The sequence below is a fragment of the Seriola lalandi genome, unplaced genomic scaffold, assembly GCF_002814215.2.
Source record: "Seriola lalandi dorsalis isolate HSWRI2012SDOR001 ecotype SW California unplaced genomic scaffold, Sedor1 jcf7180002054630, whole genome shotgun sequence".
NCBI lineage: Eukaryota > Metazoa > Chordata > Actinopteri > Carangiformes > Carangidae > Seriola > Seriola lalandi.
The window spans coordinates 105,364-114,972 of record NW_019525183.1 but is presented as its reverse complement, the minus strand read 5'-3'; the positions used below and the strand labels follow the sequence as shown (position 1 = coordinate 114,972).

At 47.7% G+C, this 9,609-nt stretch overlaps 1 pseudogene; it reads left to right on the top strand.

Moving 5' to 3' along the window:
* The first annotated feature begins 3,687 nt into the window (after window positions 1-3,687).
* Window positions 3,688-4,644, top strand: LOC147818328 (uncharacterized; annotated as a pseudogene).
* The last annotated feature ends 4,965 nt before the right edge of the window (window positions 4,645-9,609 follow it).

Sequence of the window (9,609 nt, the reverse complement as noted above, 5' to 3'; positions counted from 1 at the left end):
CCCGTTTTTGTCTTTTGTCCGTTTTTTAAAAGTAACACAAGACTGTGGGTTTATGCTTCAGGTCGGTGGCTAAAATGCCACAAGGCTAGGCTAATTCAAGGAGCTAACTGCTGCTGCATCACAGTACTCACCGAGAAAAGAAAAGATTAAACACAGGTAAGGTCCCCGGGGTCGCTCACAGTGGTTCACCAGACATTTGCCGACTCGAACTGCTTCTCTTTTTAATAATGTAACACAATATTAAATGTTTTAACAATTTTTATGCATCTCCGTGTCGTCCGTGTCTCTGCTCTCTTCATGCTATCGCTCTGTGTACTTCTCACAGCGCGTCTCCCTAACCTGCGCCAGGGGCGGGACATGAACTACTTTACACCAATCACGATTCAGCTACCTCAGTATGAACCAATGGCATTACATTTTCTTCACAGGACCACTCTCTTAAGCAACTTGGACCTCTGGGATGAAATTAATTACTAAATTGAATGCAAAATGAAATAAGGAATGTTGTTATGAATTAAATGTTATTTTCATTTAATGCTCAATGAAATAAAAAGTATGTCTACTCATTGTAACAGTTTGGTTCGTTTTTTTCCCCCAACAGATTACACATCTAAATACCTAACTGTGTATTTAGTTTCTCAATTTCTTAACAGGTTACACTCTCCCCCCTTAAATGTATGCACGTCCCATTGCATGATTAAAGGGCTTTTGGGTAACTACTGGCTCTGTTACTTCCAGAGGAAGCTATCAACCAATCTCTACTGGCACTATCATTAAGAGAATTGGTGAGGGCAGTACTCAAACCCTGAAAAAAGGAAGTAACAATAGAGACTAGGGGGTTTCCCAACTCAGGATAATGGAACCTACGTGATGGCTCACGTTGTCTGAGTGATCTTCTGACAGGAATATCTGGTTCTGTCTTTTCTTGGGTTGGTATCTCTGCCTCTGTATGATATTTAGTTTCTGATTTCATAGGACTTCCTTCCACAGGTTCAGAACTAGTGTCAAGCTCTCCAGGTAGGTTTTCAATTTCCGTCTCAGGTAAGTTTTGTGTTTCCTTTTCAGGTACGATTTATGTTTCCTTTTCAGGTAGGTTTCCTGTTTCCTCATCAGATGACTGTTTCATTTCCTTTTCAGGTAAGTTTCTGATTTCTCCAGATGTTAAGGTCTCAGAGTAACCAACTTCTCCTTCCTCCTCATCAGATGAACATAACTCTCTTTCAGACTGAAGGGCATCACTTGGTCTTACAGCTGCTGGAACTGAATCCACAGTGATGTGTGGATGAAGGTTTCCAGGGTTTTGCCTATGCTTGCCTGGAGCAGGTGCAAGCCTGTGCCTTGGCATTTCATACGCCTTGACAAACCTATTCTCTTGAACATCTGGCAAGGTAGCAGTTGCATACCAGCCTTCATAGGCACCATCATCTGAAACAAGGGGCTCCTCATCTTGCTGGATAGTGTCACGCGGTGAGGTCAAGTTGGGGTTTTGTCCTGTCTCCATGTCTTGTCATTTCCTGTTTTATTTTGAAAAGTAACTTTCCTCTCGTTTCAGGTCACTTGCCCTTCCTCATGTGTCACTTGTCGGAGTGTCTTCCCTGATTCCTGATTGTGTCCACTTGTTTCCCATTGCCCTCATGTGTCTTATAGTCTGCGTCTCCCTTTGTCTTGTGCCAGAGTGTTTCGTTCCGTTCGTGCACCCCAGCCAGTCATCACAGATCTTGCCTTGCATTGTCTCTGCCTTGTTCTATGCATTCTTTACCTCCATGTGAGTGATTTTTTGTTGGTATTTTCATAGTTTAGAGCCATCTGTTTTGTCAAGTTTATAGCAGTTTTTGTAGCCCCCTTGGAGTGAATTTTTGTTCTATTTGTTTTTGCCTAGTTGTAATTGTAGAGCCTCTGTTTTTTGAGAGCGTTTTAGTTGGTCATAGTGTACAGCTTTTGTCTTCATCCTTGTGGAGTGATTTCCTGTTGGTTTTTTCCTTTTTGTTTCTGCAGTTTTGTTCCTCCATTTGGAGTGGTTTTTGTTTATTAGTTTTTTTCCCTGATAAGTTTAGTTTGTGTTGATAGTATAAATTCCATAGCTGGTTTATTTTGGTCACTCACAGCCGAGGTTAGAATATATTAATAAAGTCTGCCTATTGAACACTCTGCATCTGAGTCCTCTTTATAGTCCAGGCCTGACAGTACACTCTGGCCAGTATGGACTCAGCAGAGAATAAACAACTGACAGAGTACCTGCGTGCCCAAGAGGCCCGTCTCTCCCATCAGGAGGAGTTTCAGACGGCTTTGGCTCATCAGTTGAGTCTCCTCACGGCTCAAATTCAGGTCCTGCAGGATCGTCCCACTCAGACGACCACAGCTCCCGAGCCTCCGGCAGCTGCTGCTGCTCCCGCCCCGGCTGTGCCCATCGTCGGGGCTGGCAGTAAATTAGCCCAACCAGAGAAATTCTCTGGGGAACCGGGACTATGTAAGACTTTTCTCATTGACTGTTCACTTCATTATGAACCATCTCCCCATGCTTTCCCCACTGACTGGTCCAAGATAGCATTCATGATGTCCCATCTGACCGGACGAGCCAAAGCTTGGGCCTCAGCAGAGTGGGCTCGGGACTCTCCACTCTGCAGCTCCCTCACAGACTTTCAGGCGGCTTTGCAAAAGACTTTTGACCCGGTTACGACTGAAAAGGCGCAGGAACTGAGCAGACTAAAACAAGGCAGCGACTTTGTCTGTGACTACGCCAAGATGTAACTGTGGCCAACCTTGCCTCTGCTAATCCTGCAACAGACTCCGAGTACCCGGACCTGAGCTCCGTGCCTTCCTGCTACCACCGCCTTCGGGAGGTATTAAGTAAAAATAAAGCCATGTCACTCCCTCCACATCGGCCATATGACTGCGCTATTGAACTGATTCCAGGCTCCACCATACCCAAGGGCCGACTGTACTCGGTCTCTGGGCCAGAGAGGGTGGCCATGCAGGAGTACATCGAAACCTCACTGAAGGCAGGGTTGATCCGCCCTTCATCATCACCAGCAGGTGCCGGCTTCTTCTTTGTGGGCAAGAAGGATGGTTCCCTAAGACCTTGTATAGACGACAGCCCTCTTAATGACATTACAATTAAGAACCGTTACCCACTTCCTCTCATGTCTTCTGTGTTTGACCAGCTCCAGCAGGCCAGAGTGTTCACAAAGCTAGACCTTCGCAATGCTTACCATTTGGTCAGAATAAGAGAGGGTGACGAGTGGAAAACAGGTTTTAACACACCAAACGGTCATTACGAGTACCTGGTCATGCCGTTCGGGTTAACCAATGCGCCTGCTGTGTTCCAAGCTATGATTAATGAGGTACTCAGGGATTTTCTCGACCATTTTGTTTATGTTTACATTGATGACATTCTCATTTACTCCCCTGACCTTGACTCACACCAAGACCATGTAACCAGAGTACTAAAAAGATTGTTGGAAAATGATCTCTACGTCAAAGCGGAAAAGAGTGAGTTCCATGCCGACACCGTCTCCTTCCTGGGCTTCATTGTAGCCCCTGGAAGAGTGCAGATGGACCCGGCTAAAATTAGCGCTGTAGCCGAGTGGCCTACACCTGATAGCTGCAAGAAGGTTCAGCAGTTTCTCGGTTTCGCTAACTTTTACAGGCGGTTTATCAAGGGCTTTAGCGCAATAGCTGCCCCTCTCCATGCTCTTACTTCCTCTCAGGTGCGTTTCCACTTGTCCCCAGAGGAGGAGACAGCCTTCCAGACCCTCAAGCGTCGCATTACCTCGGCTCCCATCCTCACCATGCCAGACCCCCAGCGACAGTTTGTGGTCGAGGTAGACGCCTCCAACGAAGGGATCGGGGCAGTTCTCTCTCAACGGTCGGAGCAGGATGGTAAGATGCATCCCTGCGCCTTTTTGTCACGGCGGCTGTCCAAAGCTGAGCGGAACTATGATTTGGGAAACCACGAAAACTGCTGGCGGTCAAGGTAGCTATGGAGGAGTGGAGACATTGGCTTGAAGGGGCTAACCATCCATTTATTGTCTGGACTGATCACAAGAACCTTGAATATATCAGATAGGCCAAGAGACTTAATTCTCGCCAGGCCAGGTGGGCTCTTTATTTTAAACGGTTTTCTTTTTCCCTCTCTTACAGGCCGGGGTCCCGAAACGTCAAACCAGACGCCCTGTCTCGACTATTTGACCCCGAGCCTGTTGCCAAGGAACCAGAAACTATCCTCCCACTAACCTATGTGGTTGGAGGGGTGACTTGGCAGATAGAAAATGAGGTCAAGCAGGCTAATGGTGAGGCACCGCCACCTAGTGGGTGCCCAGAGAATCGTTTGTTTGTCCCGGTTGAGTTGTGCCCACAGGTGATCCACTGGGCCCACAGCTTGTTGCTTTCCTGCCATCCGGGAGTTCGGAGGACAATGTTCACCATCTCTCGGAGGTTCTGGTGGCCATCCATGGAGCCGGAGGTCCGGGAGTACATACAGGCATGTTCAGTCTGCACCCGAAACAAGACGTCCTCCGGTTCACGTATGGGGCTCTTGCAGCCGCTCCCCATCCCCTCCAGACCATGGTCCGACATTTCCATGGACTTCGTCACGGGGCTCCCGGTCTCTCAAGGTAACACCACTGTCCTCACAGTGGTGGATAGATTTTCCAAGATGGCTAGGTTCATTGCTCTGCCGAAACTGCCCTCCACCAAGGAAACGGCGGAGATCATGATGAACAATGTTTTCAGTATTCAGGGATTTCCCAAGGACATTGTCTCTGACCGGGGGCCCCAGTTTGCTTCCCGGTTCTGGAGGGAGTTCTGTCGACTCATCGGAGCTAAGGCCAGCCTGACCTCAGGATACCACCTGGAGGCCAACGGCCAGACCGAACGCCTCAACCAGCAACTGGAAACCGGCCCCCGGTGTCTGGTCACCCAGAATCCCTCTTCCTGGAGCAAGCACCTGGTCTGGGTCGAGTATGCCCACAATTCACTACCCACCTCTGCCACAGGATTCTCACCATTTGAATGTGTATTTGGTTACCTGCCCCCTGTTTTTGCAGACAACGAGCCTGAGGTGTCAGTGCCCTCCGCCCATGCCGTGATTCGTCGCTGTCGTTGTATTTGGGCAGCCACCCGGCAGGTGTTAATTCGCCAAGGGGACTGGGTCAAGAAAGCTGCGCAAGAGACGACCCACCCCAGCCCATCAGCCAGGTCAGAGGGTGTGGCTGTCCGCTAAAGATCTCCACCTCAGGGTCCCCTCCAGGAAGCTGGCGCCACGATTCGTTGGTCCGTTCCCCATCACCAAGATCATCGGTCCTGCGGAAGTCCGCCTTCGCCTGCCTCGATCCCTTCGTGTCCACCCTACCTTCCACGTGAGCAAGATCAAACCTGCAAAGGAGAATGCCACACCTCCGCTGCCACCTGAAGTGGTAGACGGCGGTCCAGTGTACAAGGTCAAGCAGTTGTTGGCGGTACGCAGCCGGGGCCAGGGTAGACAATACCTGGCAGACTGGGAGGGATATGGACCTGAGGAAAGACAATGGATCCCTTCCCGCTACATTGTAGACCTGAGCCTCATAGAGGACTTTCAAAGGGACCACCCTGAACAGCCTGGGCCGTAAGGGGGGTACTGTCACGTGGTGAGGTCAAGTTGGGCTTTTGTCCTGTCTCCATGTTTTGTCATTTCCTGTTTTATTTTGAAAAGTAACTCTCCTCTCGTTTCAGGTCACTTGCCCTTCCTCATGTGTCACTTGTCAGAGTGTCTTCCCTGATTCCTGATTGTGTCCACCTGTTTCCCATTGCCCTCATTTGTCTTATAGTCTGCGTCTCCCTTTGTCTTGTGCCAGAGTGTTTCGTTCCGTTCGTGCACCCCAGCCAGTCATCAAAGATTTTGCCTTGCCTTGCCTTGTCTATGCATTCTTTACCTCCATGTGAGTGATTTTTTGTTGGTATTTCATAGTTTAGAGCCATCTGTTTTGTCAAGCAGTTTTTGTAGCTTCCTTTGGAGTGAATTTTTGTTCCATTTGTTTTTGCCTAGTTGTAATTGTAGAGCCTCTGTTTTTTGAGAGCGTTTTAGTTGGTCTTTATAGTATAGAGTTCATAGTGTTTAGCTTTTGTCTTCCTCCTTAAGTGATTTTCTGTTGGTTTATTCCTTTTTGTTTCTGCAGTCCCTCCATTTGGAGTGGTTTTTGTTTATTAGTTTTTTTCCCTGATAAATTTAGTCTTGTGTTGATAGTATAAATTCCATAGCTGGTTTATCTTGGTCACTCACAGCCGAGGTTAGAATATATTAATAAAGTCTGCCTATTGAACACTCTGCATCTGAGTACTCTTTATAGTCCAGGCCTGACAGATAGCAGTTTGCTGCCTTGTTCGAGGTCTCTTTGAACTGCTCTTTGTGTTTTGTTCCTCACTCTCAGTTTCAGGAAGAAATCCACAAGGAAGTAAAAGATCCCTTTGTAATGTTCGTGGTGGTCCTTCCTCCTTTTCCAGTTTTACAGAGTAGACAGGTAAGTCTCCCATTTGCTTGGTAACCACATATATTGTGGGCTCCCAGCGACCTGCCAGCTTATGTTTGTTGCGGAGACGAAGGTTACGGACAAGGAATCGATCCCCGGCAGCCAGTGTGGACTCTCTGACAACTCTATCAAATCGCCTCTTGTTCTTTTCTGCGATCTTGTGAGAGGCTAAGTCTATGGGTAACCTTGGTTGTCTCCCAAACATTAACTCATATGGGGAGAACCCAGTAACGTCACTCCTTGTGCATTTGTAAGCATGAGTGAGAGGTTTGACATGGTCTCACCACTGAGTCTTCTCTTTGTCTTTGAGAGTTCCTAACATGCTGAGGAGTGTTCGGTTATACCGCTCCACAGGGTTTCCCCTGGGATGGTACGGACTTGTTCTCACCTTGCGAATACCTGCGAATACACATAGCTCTTTGATGGCATGAGACTCAAAGTCTCGGCCCTGATCGCTGTGCAGGCGTTCAGGGAACCCATAATGGACCAAGAAGTGTTCCCACAAGGTTTTAGCAACTGTACTAGCTTTCTGGTCTCTGGTAGGGATGGCTACAGCATATTTGGTAAAGTGATCCGTTATGACGAGGATGTCCTTAGTGTTGTGACTGTCTGGCTCTAGTGAAAGAAAGTCCATACAGACCAACTCCATTGGTCTTATAGATTGGATGTTTACTAGTGGAGCAGCCTTGTCAGGTTGAGTCTTTCGTCGAACACATCGCTTACATGTTTTCACTTTCCTCTCCACATCTCCAGCCGTCTTTGGCCAGTAGAATCGCGATCTGGTGAGGTCAAGTGTTCGTTCAATCCCTAAATGCCCCATATTGTCATGGAGATTTCTGAGTACAGTGGCCCGTAGGACATCTGGGAGTACTGACTGGAAAAGAGTTTGTCCTTCACACTCCTGTGTCCGGTATAACAGGCCTGTGTTCAAATGAAGCCGCTTCCACTCTCTCAGGATCGTCCGCTCTTCAGGATAATCTGCTGTTTGATCTGCAGGTAAGTTGTCAGATTCAACCAACTTGATAACTCTGCTGATGACGGGATCTTCTCTTTGCAGCTTCATTAGGTCAGACTCATTGTATTGTACTGCTAGGATCCCATCCTGTGACTCACTTTCTTCAAAGACAGGAGGGATTGCATCTGCGTGAATGGTAAGCGATTCAACATAGCCGAAGAAGGGTGAGAGCTCTTGAACCTGCTTCATGGAATGTCTTTGACAAGCAGCTTTGACAGTCTCTGGAGTCACCAGCTCACATTTGTTCATGGATGTTAATAGCCGAGACGTGAACTGGTCAATCCTTTGGCTCTCTTCCTGCGATGTGGCATCATTTTCCAGCACACCATCTGCGTTTTGCTTACCAGCTCGATACTTGATATCAAAAGTGAATGTTGAGAGTGCAGCTAACCAACGGTAGCTCACAGCATCAAGCTTGGCTGTGGTAAGTAGGTATGCCAGTGGATCTGTGATAACGGTGAAGACGTTTCTATACAGATAGTCATGAAACTTCTCTGTGATGGCCCATTTAAGGGCCAAGAATTCAAGTTTGCGTGCTGGATATTTTGCCTCGCTGCAGGAGAGTCCTCTACTGGCATAAGTGATCACATGCAGTTTCCCATCCTGCTCCTGATACAGAGCCGCTCCCAAGCCTGTCGTTCTGGCATCTGTGTGGAGCACATAAGGACCCTTAGGATCTGCATAACCAAGGACTGGGGACGATGTTAGCTTGTGTATGATCTCCTCAAAGGCTTGTTGACGCTCTTTTGGGATAAGGTATTTTCCATCACTGAAGCCAACCTTGACTCCCTTCCGTCGCGGTGGGTAGCCTGCGGTAAGGTTGGTCAAAGGCTTGACTATCCTTGAGTAATGCTTCACGAACCTCCGATAGTAACCAGAGAATCCGAGGAAGGATTGGAGCTCCTTTAAGTTCTGTGGTCTCGGCCAGGTTTTCAAAGCTTGAACCTTTTCCGGGTCAGTTTTCACTCCATCACTGGACACAATGTGCCCCAAGTAATGCACCAAAGTCTGAAAGAACTTACATTTATCAAGTGAAAGTTTCAAGCCATATTCCCTGAGACGGCTGAGCACGTGGTTGAGCCTGGTCTCATGTTCTTCAAGAGTGTCCGAAAACACTATTAGGTCATCAAGAAAAACCAGGACTTCCTTTAGATGGATGTCACTCATGCATTTCTCCATGAGCCGTTGGAATGTGCTCGGTGCATTTGTGATTCCCTGGGGCATTCGGTTGAATCCAAAGGGGCACACAAAAGCGGTTTTATGCTTGTCACTTTCATTCATCTCAATCTGATAGTATCCAGACTTCAGGTCCATCACTGAAAACCACTTGGATCCAGTTAGAGCGGAAAACGACTCCTGCAGGTTTGGCAATGCATAAGAGTCTTTTATTGTTTGCAGATTCAATTTTCTATAGTCCACGCATAGGCGCACATCGCCATTCTTCTTTCTCACCACCACAATTGGTGATGAAAATGGGGACTCTGATTCTCGGATTACGCCTGTGTCAAGAAGGGTTTGGAGGTGCTTCTTGACAGCTTCATAATCCAGAGGATGAATAAGACAAGGTCTCTGTTTGATTGGTGTCTCGTCCTTCAGCTTGATGTGGTGCTGGATTCTGGTCGCATGCCCAAAGTCAAGGTCATGTTGTGCAAAGACGTCAGAGAAGGTACTGAGCTTCATTGTAACTCTTTCCTTCCACTCCTCAGGGAGCGAAGGGCCAAAGTCAAAGCTTTTCCCAGGACACTTTTCATCTGTTTGGTGAGTAGAGCACTCAACAACATGCTTCTGATCATTGAGGAGAACATCTGCGACAGTCAGGTCTGCGATGACACAATTGGTACGTAGAATGATGTCATGCTCTGTTTCATTTCTAAGGAGAACAGGCAGCTTGTTGGAGCCATGCTCTGGCAAGGAAATGAGACAACAGTCTTCAAACACACCGCCTGGCAAAGTTGATCTGGATGGTTGCTCTAACAGGCCATATTTCTCTGTGTTAACTGGGTTGACACACGGACAGCCTTCAAGCAGCACCTTTTCTTTCGCTGGGAGGACTTCTTGTTCTCTCCCTCTGAGCTTCACAAAGCCAAGTTC